Here is a 17,705-nt window from a genome sequence, read left to right on the forward strand (position 1 = left end):
GGAGTCCACCACTACGGCGTGCCTGATAATCACATCGTGGTTTTGGCACGTAAAAACCCCACATTTCAATTCAAGAATTATAGACGATAACTTCCAGCGGCTGCTAATGCGGATTATGCACGAAAAAGGACTGCACATGTATGTTTAAACATAATGTGCTATATAGTGAACCGGACGGCGAAATTTTTGTGTGTGTGTGTGTATCGTACGTATTTCTTTGTGCACGCACCTCACCCCTTCACCACATCGGCTGCGTGCTGACACAGGCCATCTTCTTACAGGCGCGAGTATATACCTGGTAGAGTTCGTCAACGCTGCGTTGAACAACTGTACCTGCGAGGCCCTGGACTGAGAGTCTCTACTGAATCCCTTTTTAATTTTAAATAAAGTGGTTATTTCTCTTTCTCACCAGCAGCACAACAATCCGATGTGCTGTGCGTTGGATACGCATAATTTTTTACAATGCAACAGAGCGTGCTCTATCTCTTCATCAGTATCATCAAAAAATGAAACAGCGCAGTCAGTCTTTTCTATCTTGTACAAGAGGCATTTAACATAAACTATATGCCACACGGCGAAGTATATAAATTGTTCTTTCAACACACCTGTAGATCATCATTGTTACAGCAAACAACATGTTGGAGTCTATCTCATAGATCCTTAGCTTTCCGCGCAATTCACAGAATTAGAAAAAAAAAGCTATAAAAACAACGCTCACCATTCGCCTCTAGAGGTAGCAGCAATATAATAATTACGTCGCGCCACGCGCGTCTTGGCAGGCTCCCTACGATGCCGCAATGACTTCCTTATTCGCGCAACTTTTTGAGTCATAACAAATCAGATCAAAGGACGCCTATTTAAGGGTGAACTAGTGCCGCGTACGTTATTTTGACTAACTACGCAAAAAAGCGAATGCTCGTCGTGAGAGCTCAGCTTACGTTCCAGCCCGGCAGCTATCCAGCACGGTTCCGAAGGCGCTAGGCTTGCTAGCTGTGCAAAACAAAGCGTCATCCCGGCGGGACTAGCCGGCGAGGAAACGCGCTGGCACGCCCCGCACGTGCTACGAGCGCGCGCCGTTGTAGACGCGACGCAAAACCAGAAGCAGTTGGTGTGCCACGGGGCAGACGCGGAATGAAAGTCGTCTCTCTCTTTCTCCGGGACGGAGAGCCTCTTCTCTCGCGACGCTTGCTTTAATAAGACACGCTCTAACTCCGTGCTGCAGTGTCGATCATTTGTCAGCTTTTCCGTCGAGCGCGTTGTCGCAGCAGCAGGAGGCATATATACGTCGACCCAAGTGCTTTCAGCAAACTTAATACATGGCGCTTACTAAGGCTGACAGCTGAAAGAGTTGGTATCGATTGATGGGGGAAAAACAGCGCGAAACTTAGTATACTGACTCAAAAAGAGAGTGAACAGCACAAGCACTGATGATACACGTGGATTTAATTTATATTTTTATTTTATCACTTATATTTGTGCGGAATATATATGCGTGCAAATGGCTCAGCCACCATTTCCTTCGGTATGGACCGGGACGCGCTGAAAATTGCTTTATAAGAAGCGGGAAACATTTTCCTATGTTTATTCGCACGTAGAACTATGAGGATTCTTGCGATAAACCCAGGGGAAAAAAAAGGCGGAGGGGGTGGAAGGATGATAGTCCGAGCGTGACTAGTCAGCAAAATGCAGTCCCTACTTTTATGTTTCAAGATCTCTCGTAACTCAACCAACGAATGCATTCATCGGCTTGAACGGCGCTGCAGTAAAACAAGCGTATTTGCGCGTTGAAGAAAACGTACGACATACTTCGTCGTATCACACGTACATCCAGACACAAATGTACAGCCGCTAGCCAGCAAAACTAAGGCAAGCGAGACAAAAAAACATACTGACACAAGTAATTTCGAGCGTGCTTGTAAAGTTTTGCGATTGGGAAGGCACCGTTCGCCTTCTCAGCGATAAAATGCTAGCTCAAAGCTTCACGTCAGTACTCGTATAGTATATTTGCTGCTGTTGTGACTGTACACTGCGTGACGTAGAATGTATTAGTGGGACATTGACACTGTGTCTGATTATTTAATGCCTTCGTAGACTGCATGGCAGCGATCATAGAGACAGTTCTGTATTGTTTTTTTCTTGTCTTCTTTTTGTCTCATCTTTCACACCCCTTTCTCCCTTCCCCGGTACAGGGAACCTTTCTTTCCTTTGTCTCTATCTCTCACTCTCTCTTGCCGCTGTTAATTCATCTCGCATGAAGAGAAAGAGTATGTCGGAGTGAGTGATGCGGATTTTAGAGTTGTTTTACCCCGACTAGCGGCCTAGCTTCTACTCCAGATGTTGACTAGATAAAGCGACACACACCGTGAACACTAAAACACTTGGAACAAGAAATACGCCCGCAGAAACGCACGTAGACAATATAACTGTTCATGTAGAGCCACACATTTTTATTCTGGGTTATCAACTAAGTGAGTTTATTGTGTGACAGTTGAATATTAAGTAACTAACTTCCAAGAACGCTTAGTTTAGGACTCGCACAGTAACAGCACCGTCTTTCAAGTTCATATAGGTGTGCATTACTTTTCTTTTCACACGGACAACCCTCGCTGTAGGTTTTGCACTCACCACACGCGCTGAGTACAGAGTGCAGGAGAGCACGACTCTCGCGCGGCGACTCTGCCTTCGGAGCGCGCCGGCGTGGACGCCGGCCAGGGTTGTGCGTTCGCCAGCACCGTGCGGTCGGCGATTCGCGGCCCAAGGGTTTCTCTTCGGGCTGGCGCGCTCAAATGCTTTCACAGCAGCCGAGGTGGAGCGAAGCACCGGCCCTTACATGCCGTGACCAGAACAGCGTCTTCTAGCCGTCATTGCTGACACCAGTTCCTGCATGTGCACACCGAGAACTTCGTTATGGGATCTTGTTGGTAAAGGTCAGTCTGTTCTGCATCATGGTGAACGTTCAACAGCGCAAACAGGCGAAGGACAAGGCGAGTAGGAAACACAAAGGGCACTGTCTCATGATGTTTATTTGTTTACTTGTTTAATTTTTTGACGCGAAGGTATCTGACGCCGTTTTTTTCAGCGTTTCGGATATGCAAACACGTATCGCTTGTGAAGGTACAGAGCAGCGCAAAAAAGCTCTGCAAAAGTTATAACTTATGATAGATAAGCTTTCTTGAATGATAGAAAATAGCAAAAAGGGCTGCTTGGAAATGTTTATTACAGCAAAAATGCACAAGCCTTAAATACCCCTTCCGTGTCATTGTCTCTAAACATGGTAACATGGCATCGGTCGCTTGGTCTAGGCGGCGTTTGGTGGAATGCTCCCGGGACGCAGTTTATTATAGTCCCTTGTCCTGTGGCAAGCTGACAAATATAGGGCAAGGTGGCAAATGCATAAACGAAAGGTTAAAAGCGCACTATTTATTAATTTATTTATCATATAATACCCTCAAGGTACATACAGCACATTATAGAGGGGAGGGGCAAGAACACAACAGAATACAATATAAAAAACACGTTGTTGCAAAAAAAGAATGGAAAGTTAGAAGGTTATGATAAAAAAAATACAAGAAGCTTAAACATCTGAACATCAGTGGAGTAAATAAATAATAATATGTGGTTTTTATTGGCGCTAGGGCCAGATATGGCCAAAGAGCACCATGACATGGGGAGTAAATAAAAAAGGCAATTTGTAGTAAAAAAGGGGATTCGTTATAGGGTACTTATACAAAACAGCAATAGTTACGGCACTTGTTCATGTTAACTAAAGCACTTTTGAAGAGAATTGGGTCGCATATCTTCACCATTGAAGCAGGTGGGTTATTCCATTCGACACAGGTTTGGGGAAGAAATGACTGTGAGCACGTGACAGTGTTACATTGTCTTTATGGCGATGATCACGGGGAGCAGATGTAAATGCTGAGCGATAGATCGCGTGTGAGCGGAGAGCTGCATTATGATAGCAAATTTTATGAAAAAGTGAAATGTGAGTTTCCTTCCGGCCAATAGCTATAGTAATGGGATGTTAAGAGCTAAGAGTGGTTTTCATTTGCGTTAGCTAGCTCTACGATGGTAGTTTGATTGATTGATTGATTAGATTTGATAGATTGACTCGATTTATTTCACCATAAGGATGGGGATGCTGCTAACGTAAAACGGACTGAATGATCTTGTGTGGCTTCGATTGAGTCCTTAATATGGAGTGATGCGGACCCCAACCCATGAAGCATCAACGCAGCCGAGTATCAACGTAAGTGGTGTACAGGGGTAATTTTAATGGAGACGGAGTGAGGAAAAAATGTCCCTTTAAGTGTCCTAGAGTGCGGTTAGCTTTAGATTTTATGTGTTCTACATGATTTTTTCGTGACAGGTTGTTAATTGCATGAATTCCAAGGTAACGGTACGATCTGACAGATTGGAGATGAGGAATCAGTACACGTGTAGGGTAAACAGTGCTAGAGCGTGAAATTCGCATATATTTGTATTTATTAGCATTAAGTTCCTTGTGCCGCGTGCGGCCCCAGTTGTGTGGTTCACGTCAGACTGAAGGCTAGTGACATCGGACTACTACAACGTCAACAAAGCAATGTCCGGTCATTTGTGTACAAATTGCCAAGATTATGGGTGCGTGCCCCGTTTTTACAATACAGCAGTACTCAGCCGCTCTTTTGACAAGATGGCTACATTAATAATCGAAGCAGAGAAGATAAGCAATGACTGAAAAGGAGAAACAATATCTGGGTGTTTATGTTCAGGAAAAAAAAAACAATTCTGATCAAGCAGCGACCACGTGCATTTGACTCCTACATCTTTTTTTTTTTTTTTCGTGTGTCCGATTGATGCATATATTACGTGAAAAAAAAACGAAAAAAAAAACAATGGCCGTTTGTATCGCCTATTAGTTTCCTCCTTCATCTGTTTGCGCTGTTAAACGTTTAGAGAGAGAAACGACAGATGACACGTGAGTATTCGGCTCAGTGTTTTTTGACTTCACGAAAAAATTCAACATACCTGTAATTCATCATCACATCCGCCTCACCAAACATCAATCTTATGGCATCTCAGGTACCTGCCCTTAACTTGCTGAAGTGTTATTTACTAGAGTTAGAAAATAAACAGCTTGAATGTCCGGTGTTCTTTCTTTATGCATGTATAAATAAGCAGTTATTCTGGGAATATCTCAAGGAGCTGTCACTTGGTCTACGGCTTTTATTGTCGACATTATTGATCGCCTTACATCTAAACATGACTCGCTGTGATTTGTATGCTGATGATACAGTTCTGTCCATCCTATGTTACAACTAACAAGTATAATTACTTTAGCATGAAAACGTAATACTGTTCTTGTTAGTGTATCTAAGTGGTGTTGTAAAAACCATTTGCTGATTAACCCTAACAAATCTACATTCATGGCGTCTAAGCCACCTCAGAGAAACTTGGACATTGCGCCTGTAGTTATGTTGCGTTCTGATTACATCACTCTCTCAAACAGTGTGTTGCTCCTTGACCTTGATTGATAGTTGAAATTTTTAATTGGCTGAATAATTATTTCATTAAATAATTCATTAATATCGAGGGATCGCGTGGAGAAATTCGCAGCAACGTGCTTTCTGCTGCGTTTTAGAAATAGGTCGAAATAGAAATCTAAGGTACAAATTGATGTATCATGCGTTAACACAAAGCATTTGTCACCCCAGCTCACCAGGCAAACCATGTCAGTATAGGTACACAACCACCACCTTCACCAACACCACTACACCACCTTCATATGTGAGGTGCTAAGAAGTATCCACAGTAAGAAACCATACGGAGTGCAGCGCCACTCACGATACGAACGACAACGAAAAGAAAAGAATGCACAGTCCAATGAAAGGTCCGATTAAATGCGACGGCAACCTTTAGACACAATGGGGGTAGGTACGGCCTTTAGAAATTGTTTTCTGTAGAATTCACATCGAGGAAGCGTGACTTTTGAAAAAGCAGTCGAAAATTTTCGTCGGCACAGGCGCTCGAGAGATTTTCTGGTGTGTTTCGATTCTTGACGACGTACAATTTTTAGTTGCACGATGTACATAGTCGATGAAGTTGTTGCTATCCTGAATGTCGTGGCCCGTATACACCCACAGTTGGCGACGAATCGGGTGCATGCTGAACTGCCTGTATGCAGCTTTATGCATGCTTGAAAATGCAGCGCGGAAAAACAGGACGAAAGAAGAGAGAACGGAAAGCGTCGCCCCATTCTCCACCTCTCTGGTTCTGCGTTTTCAGGCGCGAACTATTTCCATGCTAGCCCAGCTGTCCATTCTAGTTGCAGATTAATATCATGCACACTCGAATACACTTCACAGGAGCACAGTTAAGAAAGCCATCAAAGCAAAGAGTAAGAATACGAACGCATCGGTGCTCTTGAGCGTAGCCCCATTCGATAATATAAAACGGCAGTGAGACTAGCTGAAAAAGTTTTGAGCAGAAATGTTGCGTCGCTCCTCGGTGTCCCATATAAAATCGATAAGACGATTTTGCTGCACGGGTAGATGAGGGGACGTGCGCTGCTATAAGTTAAACGTCGTAAAAAAAGCTTCCCGCAAAAAAAGACAGAGAAAAAAACAGAAAAATCGTCTATACGCGATGAGGTCAAGAAACGTGTGTATCAGGACACTGAAAGCTATGGCAGCAAACGCAGACTGACTTCCCCACATTTAAAGCGCATGTGCAGCGGCTCTGTAGGCGCCACGATAACAGCAGTTTTCACCGCTTTGCCGCTGCACTTGGGTTCAAGGCAACACTGAGGGGAATGCTGAAGACAACGCCAACGATTGACTTTGTGAATTTCAGGGAGAAGTTGGGGCTAGGTCTGCTCAACTCCACTCCAACTGTAGAATCTTTTTATTTGCGCCTCCCCATTATTTCATCACGAGGGTTAAGCGGGTTAATCACGGTACAGACACAATACGCTTGTTACCTTTCGTCCGCTAAGGACTACTACTACTACTGGCAAGCTTTGCGGCAGCGGTCGCGTGGTGAAACTCACCACCAGATAATCCTAAATACGAGTATATGGCCTGAAAACTGCCTGCATTGTAGTCCATCAGTACCAAAAACATGAAGGCTATGAACATTAATATTGCGGCCTTCCTCGGTACAGAATAAGCGGAACCGTGTATCGGAGCCACCAAAAAATGTGACAAGCGACACCATTCATAACAGTAATACTGTTGTGGATGCAGTAAGCCGGAGCAGTTTTTTTTTCTTTTGGTCATTGCACGTAGAAAATCAATCAGTCAATCAATCAATCAATCAATCAAAATTTATCTTATAAGATAGGAGATGAAACTGAAAACGAACCCAACATGAGTTGTTTGCATGCTACTTCCCGCGGACGTCTTTTGTGCTCTTACTGTGTGTAGAGCCATTGTGTCGATTAACGGTAGTTGCAGCTCCTGAACTCTACGCATCAAGCGCCCGGTGCCGCCCGGTTCGACTGAGGTAAACACGTGTTCCTGCTTTTCGCCGCAGGCCACCTGCCGTTCGTCGAGTGGGGCACGTGCTGCGCGAACACACGGCTCAACTATACACTGTATAGTGCTACGGAACTGAATACGGAAATGTGCCGAAAAAAAAACGCTTGCTGCTTTTCTCGGTGTATTTCTCCTTCCTCGAGCCGCGCGACCTCGTTTCTTTCTCCCTCCTCGTATTCCCCAATCAAAAAAAAAAAGAAAAAAGAAAAAAAAAAACATTGTTGCATTGTGCGGAGCAAGCTAGGGCGTGCTGTCACGTGGTCGTATTTTCGATTTTGTTATTGTTTCTTCTTTGGCAGCAGCCGACCCCCTTTCCTCCGAACAAAATTTCTGACTACGCTACTGGTTACTATATTTCCACGGATCAGCACCAACAACGCAATGGTTGCTCCACTTACCACAAAGGCTAAATGGCATCATCAGATAAATGAAGACAGAAGTTGATGAAATAAAGCAGTCAGTAATTTGCGATATAGAACTAAGAAAGAGCCTAACGAAGTGGAAATCAATAAAGAAAAATAAGCAATTCGAAAGCAAATAGAAATGCACCGTACATTAAGGACATGTAACGCAGCGGGGGTGTGTCACGCAGTGGGTAATTCTGGACCATGTGTGTCTGGGACGTCGCAGTGGGGGTATGTGTACGAGTACTGCGTAGGATAGAGACTGTGTGTGGTTATTCCGTGCACATGGGCATTTGTCTGTAGACAGCGGAGTATGACTCCTTTCGCTTTGCAAACGTTCTAGTCTGTGGTGTTGCAGAAGCTCCGAGTATTTTAGGGCGATATCATCAACATTGGTAGCCGCTGTTAGGTATGCCCGCGGGCAGCGGCATGTACCGCCTCATTTTCCGCCATGTCCTGATGGCCGGCAACCCAGTTGATATGGGTGTCGGGTAGCGAGGCGCGTGCGAGGCGATTTTGAAGTATCTTGAGTGCGGTTTCTGATATGCGTCCTTTTTCATTGTTGCGAGCTGCTGTTTGGGAGTCAGTGCGGATTACTGCTGTTTCAGGGCAAGTTGGTTATTGCATTGATTGATTTATTTATTTATCGATTGATTATTGATTGATTGATTGATTGATTGATGGTTGATTGATTGATTGATTGATTGAGTGAGTGAGTGAGGAGTGAGTGAGTGAGTGAGTGAGGGTGAGTGAGGTGAGTGAGTGAGTGGTGAGTGATAGTGAGTGAGTGAGTGAGTGAGTGAGTGAGTGAGTGAGTGAGTGAGTGAGTGAGTGAGTGAGTGAGTGAGTGAGTTCCTAGAGTTAGACCTGAGCTGTGAGAGATGGTGTAGTAGATGGCTCCGCGGCAATTTCGACCACCCCGACTCTTTCTTCAGCCTGCGCGTAAATATAAGCATTTGTGTAGCTCCGTCTCCCTGGGAGTTTGACCCTTGCGACCGGGAGCTATGTTCTTGCTCTCGGCAGTATGGTAACATTTTGTTGAGTCATTGAGGCTGAGCGGAAAAAAAAATCAATGCGCAATGCGGCCTCCCCATTATGACGACAGAGGACAAGTGAAATGCTACGCTGGAATGATGATGCGGCAACGGAGACAGCTGTGGAAGAAGACGACGCCGACGATGAACGCAGGAGCAGTAGCACGAGCGCGTTCGCGCAGTTGCGCCGAGGGGCTCCAACGAGCCAGCTGTGGAAGAAGACGACGACGCTCGAGCACTTGCTGATGATGATAGTTTTCGGCGTACAGCCTACAGACAGACGAATCGGCTAGCCAAATACAGCTTCGCTGCAAAAAGTAACTGGAACGCCAGTGCATTTCGTCGGTCGCTTTAATTTAGAAATTTATATCTCAAAACTCACCGGCTATAATTTGCAGATTTAAGAATGTTCCGTAAAGTGATTAATTAAAATGTTAATGAGCGGAATTAGGTAAATTATTCAGTTAGGGATTTTGATTTCTCGTACAAGTAATGGCCGCCTCACCGAGTAATTTAGATCAAGGGTTAGAATAGTGCTATTCTTTTTTAACTTGGTGCGGCTAAAAAAAAAAAACGCCCTATATATTAGGCGTGTTCACGCGTAATCAAACAGGCACGAAATGAGCTATTTTGTTGCGGGACCGATTAAAACGCGGACTAGCGTCTTTTTTTTAAACTGGCATTGACTCAACTCTTTGTACACCGTTCACGTTTTTCTTTCTTTTTTTTTTGCGTTTCTTTGCTTGACTTCTTTTTTCTTCTTTTTTTAACGCAGCACTAAAGCTATCTTCCTTTTTTCAAGAAAAACCCGTTTAATGTTGCCAAGAATGTCCGGCAGCCATATTCCTAAAATGTTTCTATGTGGGCAAGAACTGATGTTACAATATGGAGGAAGCAATGCCATTTCAGAGTGGGAAATAAGCAGTGTGAGCTGCTGATAGCTGGCTGTCAACCGCGCGTCGACACACAATAAGCCACACTTGCTAAAATGTACAGAAAATTTGGCAGAACAAGACAAGGGGATACCTCAGTCCGGGGCTGAAGTTAGGACAAGAAGGCCTGTCTTTTTTAAACGTTGTCGAAACGTTGGCATCGGATTAAGGTGGTCCTTTCTTTTGTTCCCCTATACTTCCTGCATGAATATGTCGTCCTGACGTCACTTCGCCTTGCTAATGCGTGGTGCCTCATGGATGCGATGACGTGTCACGCGTGCTGGTTAGCCGATAAGTTGTTAATTCGGCATGATGTCCCCCCGGTAGACAGCCTAACCATTAGGCACTATCGAGCAGGAACGGAACGGTAAGACATCTTACTTGTATGATTATCAATGGGCCTCTTCGATTATCCGTCCCTGACAGTCCCGGATTGCCCAAGGCGGTGCTTTCAGCCACTGAGCGTTGCGTTTGCAGCGTGTCCAACAGTCCGGGACTGTCAGGAGCGGATAATCGAAGAGGCCCACTATCTGTCTGCAACACTGAACATGCACTAGGGAAGCCACTTCCTGTCGAAACATAATCGACGCGTGCCAGTTGCTCACAATGCTGATTGTGAGGAAACTTCCCAGTTCATCTGAGTTACTCACGCCATTTTGGCCCAGTATACCCGGACTGATCTACACACATTGATATATCTGATGCATATGCCAAACTAAGCGCCGGTACAGCAGCGTCTGTGCATTTAACTTTCATGCTACGCTCACATAATTCCGACCCAACTTTCATGGTAGCGAGAGTCATGTTCTGAGAAGTATAATTTGAGACACAGAATATTCAGTCTCATTAGCGGAATGTTTCTAGACTGCGCTGCGTCCTCGCGACTGCAGTGAGCCGCCTCGAGCGATAAGACAGCGACAACGGCATTTGCGATAACCGGGACAGCAATCAAGATGAAGTTTATTGATTGAAAATTGCAGAGAGGTTGGCCGCAAAATGAAGTATCTGGCCTGCTACTCTACGTAAGGGGATGGGGAAGAAGGGAACAAAGAGGGTCACAATGGGGGATGATGATGGGAGAAGCGAGGTGAAAAAACAACGCATAAGTGGTGCCATCACAAGTACGAGTGCAGGCCTCCTGCTAGGCGCATGGCCAGAGAGTTGGCATACGATATAGAGGGAATGCGTGCTCTGTCACGTTTCTTAGGCGACACGGGACAGCAATCAAGTCATCAAGCTTGCTATTCCCGATGATAAACGTGGTGCTTCCATGAATTATAGGCTCGTACACAACGCGCATTTAGGTTGACGGAGTCTGATCGAGATCTGACTCGCGGTGGGGAAGGCATTGTGCAAAGACCGGGCTTTAAAATCTGCTAGCGTTTCGAGTGTTGCTAAAATAAACCATCCAGAACAAGGGAGGGGTTGTTGCGCGTGACGCGCACTTCATCTGCATCGCAGGTGCATTTAAGTGAGAATAAATACCCACTTGCAATCAATCTGTATATGTCTTTGCCCATGTATTGAAGACAAATGCAAGTCTGCAATATAACATAACAATTTTATTCCAATGCTAACACGCCGTGGTAGCTAAGTGACTGTGGCGTTTCGCTTTTGAGCGCGAGGTCACGGGTTCGATCCCGGTCACGGCGGCCGAATTCTAATGGGGCTAAAAAAAAAGCAAAAAAAAAACTTGGAGTACGCTTCGCCTTTAAGAATGGAACGCGATAGCATTCAAAGATCCCTGACTGCTTCTCATGCTTCCCGGCTACTGCAGCTTATGTAACCGTAATGTTTCTTCTTCTTTCTGGGGTTTTGCGTGCTAAAACCAATTCTGATTATGAGGGACGCCGTAGTGGAGGGCTCCGGATTAATTTACCGGGAAGCACTGGCGGCCAACGCTGTGCGCTGTTCACTCGCACATACAGCGTCCAGAGCACGGCGACGATTTCATCGCCGTTGACGTCATACGGAACATCACGGCGACGACGACGCCGACGGCAGAAATCCGCTTTGGAGTGTCCATATAATTGCTATCGCAATAAAAGAATCCGCATCATTATGCCGGCCTTGAACAGGCCGATTTAAAGGAAACCGTGAGAATGGATGAGTTCTCGGGCAACGTCCCCTTTTGTAGGCTGCAGTCCACTCTCCTCTGGTCTCCCCTGTCCTGGGCTCATATAGTATTATTGAAGTTTTAGCGAAAAAGCTATTCGTACATTAGTGCAGTTCTTCAAGTGCCCTGGCCTGAGTGGCCGTTTATATTGCTCCTGCACATCCTCCCACGTATACGCAGTTTTCACTATATCCCTCTTCCTATTGGCCCTTTCCCTTACCCTCTGTGTAGAGGGTAGCAAACCAGATACTCGTCTGCTTGACCTTTCTGCCTTCCCTCTCTTGCTTTCTCTCTGTCTCTCTATACAGTCGGGCTGGCTCGTTGGTAGTTTCACTCGACGCTGGAGCGATTCAAAAGTGATTGACTGCTGATACTTTAAATTACGTTTTGGTTTTCCTTGAGCCACTAGGTAACTTTTAAAGGTACGCATTTTATGCCATTAGGCAGTCTTCATGGCATAGCATACAGTAAGTGTGCAACTCTGCGCGCTACAATTTAAGCTCGCAGCGCACACCAAAAATTCCGCTGTTGTTGGCTGAAAAAACAGCTCGCCTGATGCTACACGATATGACTCATCGGTCTGCCACTTTACCGGCATAGGACCCAGCTATATCTAATAAAAGAAAGAAAGAGAAACCCAACGAAGCAACTAACTGAGTCGCAAGGGTATCTTTCAGGCTTTCACAACCTCAGTGAATTTCTCCAGCGGTATCCTAAAAACTCGTTTGTAGCTTCTTGTTTGGTGCTAAAGACGCCCTCGAAGTTTTCTTGTTTCTGCCCTCGCGTGAACATGACACATTAGCATGTTATTAATCGTGGCTACCGCAGCATAGCCGTCACCACATCGGTTATTCTAAAACCCTTGCATTGCTAATTACGCAAGACCCGTACTTTGCTGTTGGGTTAACCTCAACACCCACTCTCCTAAGCTCCACGCTTCAATTTTAATTGCAAACGTTCTTTCACCCGTTAAACCAAAAACTTTCTTTTCTGCCATGGCATCTCGGTTCTTCCACCCAGTTGCGAAGGCACTCGCAACCTCTGCCGCCATTACTCCGAGGAAATACCGTCAGCCGAAGCCACCTCCCAGAAGAATCTACTCTGGCGCCCATGATGAAAAATAAACACTCTTAGCGCGTAGACTCACAACACAAAGAAAGGGATATTCTGACTTAAAGGAGAAGCTGGCTAATAGCCTGGCTAACGGCCTAGCATGCTACTCCATGTGTTCGGTAAGACAGTGGTATACACACAGTGATCACACAACGGAGACCCGCCGTGGTGGCTTAGTGGTTATGGCATTGTTCTGCTAAGCACGAGTTCGCGGGGTCATATCTAGGCTACGTGCCCGGTGTACTCCCCCCCCCCCTCCCCCCTATGCACACGCAAGCACGAAAAAAGAGACAGGGGACAAAAACAAGCGCTACCCTATACAGTTGAGAGTATAGCGCTTCTCCCATTACCTTTTCCGTTCTTTTGTTGTGTGTGTGCGTGTGCGTGTGCGTGTGTGTGTGTGTGTGTGTGTGTGGTGTGTGTGTGTGTGTGTGTGTGTGTGTGTGTGTGTGTGTGTGTGTGTGTGTGTGTGTGTGTGTGTGTGTGTGTGTGTGTGTGTTTGCGTGGACATACTATATGTCAAGTTAGAAAGGCTTCGAGAGCCAACACGGTACCGAGTAGATAGAAGGAAAGCGCACACACCGTGCTTTTATGAAAGGAAATGTACGAACGCATGGCCTGCGCATAGCGTCGGCTGTCGATGGCGCCGCTAACAGACCGCTATATAGAAAGGCTCCTCAGCTACTACAGGCAACGCCAAGCCACAGCTATGGTCTAGTGGAAATTTATCTAGGGAATTTAAGCGAAGAAAGCTCAAAGCGGCACCCAGTTGCCGCTAGCATCTGTAAGGCTTCTTGCAGTCGCCTAGTGGCGGTGATCATGAAGCCATGCGTTAACGTGTTTACCTTCGTAGAGGCGCTTTATGTACTTTCGGTTAAATTAAGGTTTCTGCGCATTTCAGCTGGCAATATAAGCGTCTTTTGAACGATACTTCGAATTTGTATTCCTGTGTTGCTATTTTTGTTTGTGATTTTGTTGTTTGATGCGACGTCGTTGGCAGGAGGTCTCCGAACAGCTTTTTCATTCTGGAACTTCCTTCTGTATACACTGAAGTACGTATGAACACTGAACCAAACAAATTCAATTGAACTGGACTTTATTATGCAAATGTATTCTTATAATTTCCTTGAATTTAGCTTGTTTTTCCATTTCTTTATATTTATTGTTTTGTGGGATTTAGTTTACAGGTATTACACTATTTTAATAATGTTCACTCTGTGCAACGGCGTCGTCTTCATGACATAGCATTCAGTAAGTATAGATCTCTGCGTGCTAGAATTTAAGAGTCCATACCAAAATGTTCATTTACCGCGGTATGGAACAGTTCAAATCTTTAACGGAAGCCAATAACTGTACCAGACATGTTTTACATCTGAATTAACCGTGGCTTCAATTGCCCCAGCTTCAGAAAGCAGCTAGTTTCATTTCAACGTGTCGTGCATGCGCTGTCTATTGTGCATGAACTGAGCGGACACTCACTTGCATTAGTTACAGCGCTAATACCTGCCTCCTGAAAGAGGTTCCAACTTACCAACAGGAGGCAGCACACTTCGAGCTAACGTTTGCTGATCGAGGAAAAGAAAATGCGCGTATAGATGCATAAACGCCATCTGTATACCAAAATAATTTACTCGCGGACTAGTTGGTACATTTCTTTCAGGACTACGTTTGTGCAGTGCTAAATAAACAGGACATGAAGGAACACAAAACGACGTCGGCAGGCGCGGACTGTCAACTGCTTTATGTTGAAAAACGTCGAACCAACATGCAGGCATGTTTCCTGGCAACTATTATTACAAGTATCAAACGTGACCAACGAGAAACTGCATTTGTTTATCTGTGATGTTGACGCTAGCGGAGCTCACGTAGCTATCACCAGCTGTCTCAATGTGCGCTGCTTCAATTCTCTCTTCTATTATCTTAGTACGCACACTTTCGTAAGTGCACATACTAAACTTATCAAAAAAGGTATCGTGATGGCGTTTGTAAAAGCTTCGCTAATGAGTTGTTGCCACACCGCCTCAGAAAGTAGAGCAATCAAGTTGAGCGCGTAACCACTGCTGGATTCCTTTCAGCTCTTGTCACAGTCGTATGCGACTCGGTCTTGCAGGACTTCACGAAGAAAAACTCAGGTCAGAAATTGTAAAAGGACAAACGAAAACCTAAGGTTATTCCCTACATTCATAGGTTACTAACAGGTATAACGTCATAGTCGTTTTTTCTGTCCTATGTAAGTTAGCACAAATCTGCCCTTTGCTAGCAAGAAAAAGCGGGAATCTTGTAGGAAGAAGCATATTAATCGATACATTGATTTTACAATGCACGTGGCGTACGAAATTCCGCTAAGTTTTGATCAAATGTACTATCGACGAAAAAAGTTTACGGACCAAGGGATCTGACAAAAAGCTGAATATCTCCGCAGTCTGAAAAAGCCGCCTGGTATTCCCATTTCCTGCATATACTGGTATATGCGAACTACATTGTGATGTACGGTTTTACTGGCTACTTTTAAAGGCTGCTCGGATATTTAGCGTTTTCTGAGGTCCCGTGGTCCGTAAACTTTTTTGGTCGATAGTACATCGGCCAGACGATGTGAGAGCGCGTGAACATGATCTTAAAGTGAAGAAATCCGGAGGACACCTTGCAGATCACTGCAACCAATGTGGATGCACACCACACTTAGATAAGACCACGTTCCTGAAACATGCAAAAAAATACAGAAGAGATAATAGAAGCAGCGCACATTAAGAAGGCTGGTGAAATCTGCGTGAGTGCCTCTAGCGCTAACATCACCAATAAAGAAATGCAGTTTCTCATTGCAGTTCCTTTTGATACTCGTTCTTTGCCTGATAACATGTGTGCACCTAATTAAGCATGTTCGATGTTTTTCAAAATAAAGTAGTTGGAAGTCAGCTCTGGTCTACATCGTTTCGTCTTCTTTCATGTCCTGTTTATTTTGCGCTGCGCGAACTTAGTCCTGAATGTATATATAGAGACAGATGTCTGTGTCACTTACGTTACCGCCATCGAAAGGTTAGACACTCTATTATTCACGTAGCATAAAATTAACTGCGATAACATAAAGCAATGTTTTTTTTAACATATACTTAACACTGTTCGCCAAATTCATGTGCTGATTGCTTCGCTCTTTGAACTCGGTGTTTCGGGTTGATAACCACCGATGGATTTTTCTCTCTTGGAGCGATGAGAAACTTTATACGTAGGCTATTTAAAGGAGTAGGAGTGGTACATTGCATGGTATCACACAGAGCACCCCTCGGAGCGCAGAGATTGCGCAGTGACATCTATACTCCAGAGATTCCCACACGGATTGGACTATCACTGCATATCGCCCACAATATTAAACAGAAATGGGCAAGAAAAAGTAAGACAAATAAAAAAGTCGCAGTTCCGCCCGAAAGCGATGCATTTATTGCGATAGCAAAGTATTAGAGAACTACACGAATTGTCGTAGTTCGCTTACATTCGCTTACCAAGTTAATTAACAAGCACGGTGTCACGCGCTCCAAGACAAACATGAACAGATCTCTCAGTCGATGACCGCCAACACTCGCTGTCACAACGCTGGCTTGATGAAGAACGCCGGCCGCAAGGGAGTGATCGCGTCGGACCGCCTCTCGCATCAACGCGTATCCGACCCTTGAGATTACGCGACCTCCAACATTAGGTGCGCGGGAAGACAGCGCACATGAAGCGACCTGCCATCTCGGCTAGCGCAGGCTTTGCACCTGCACAGATTATCTCCAAGACACGGCGCGTGGCTCGCGCATGCTCTTAGCCGCGCGGAGAGCCATGCGTAGTCACGCCCGGTTTAGAGGTTGAGACGCGCGCTCACCTGCCCTCTAGCACGAGCTTCATCATGTTACCGCGCGCTCACTTCCTTGTTATGGCTTCCGAGCCGGCCTGCTACCTCTTCTGCGGAAATGTTCTTCCCGTCACCACAGCTTAGCCTTCAGGGCTGCCCTAAGTTCCTGGAGGCAACCGGGGTGATCGTGCTAGTGACCCGCCTTGCTATTACGGCCCACACGTTAACGGCACCAATCGCGAGTCATCTCAGTGTTCCGACTGTCAGATCGCGCTTGCCGGGTGCGCATCTGCAGCCGAGTGTCGCTCCCTGGTCACTAGTGGTAATCAGTCGTGCATGAATCATTGACTATGGGTATACATGGACGTTGCATGAATGTTCCAAACTAAGCAACTCCATGGAGCCAGAAATTCGACGCCGAAACGACAATGTAGTGTGCAATATTCGCGTCTCTCCTACGTTTCTAAAATTCTGCAGTTAACACGCGCAAGAACAATCACATAAACTGTTCTCGCGACCATGACACGGTTTCTGCCAAACTACCTATTGATAAGGTTACGGTGCAAGGTCAAGACGCAATTATTCTATGATTCTAAAAAAAACGCAGCTTTAAACACATAATTGCACGCTATCCCAAGTTTAGATAGTTAAAGATTTATAAATCTAGACGATAATTATGCTGCTGTTGTACTTTACCATATACAAGCCATTCAACTATAGTGCTATCGTTAAAAGAGGTGTACAGTTCATTTAGTCCGACAGA

At 45.2% G+C, this 17,705-nt stretch overlaps 1 protein-coding gene across 4 annotated transcripts in view; it reads right to left on the minus strand.

Annotated features, from left to right (window-relative positions):
* The window catches only part of LOC119458055 (myosin light chain kinase, smooth muscle-like), a 205,612-nt gene that overhangs the window by 81,055 nt on the left and 106,852 nt on the right, over window positions 1–17,705 (minus strand). For 2 of the 4 annotated variants that reach the window (XM_049665491.1, XM_049665492.1), the window contains exon 2: window positions 2,626–2,880. The gene's annotated coding sequence lies outside the window, so the exon portion shown is untranslated. Of the gene's footprint in view, window positions 1–938; window positions 1,051–2,625; window positions 2,881–7,344; window positions 7,361–17,705 lie in introns of those variants that run through there. The other 2 variants (XM_037719854.2, XM_037719862.2) reach the window with 2 other exon arrangements.

The sequence above is a fragment of the Dermacentor silvarum genome, chromosome 1, assembly GCF_013339745.2.
Source record: "Dermacentor silvarum isolate Dsil-2018 chromosome 1, BIME_Dsil_1.4, whole genome shotgun sequence".
Lineage (NCBI taxonomy): Eukaryota > Metazoa > Arthropoda > Arachnida > Ixodida > Ixodidae > Dermacentor > Dermacentor silvarum.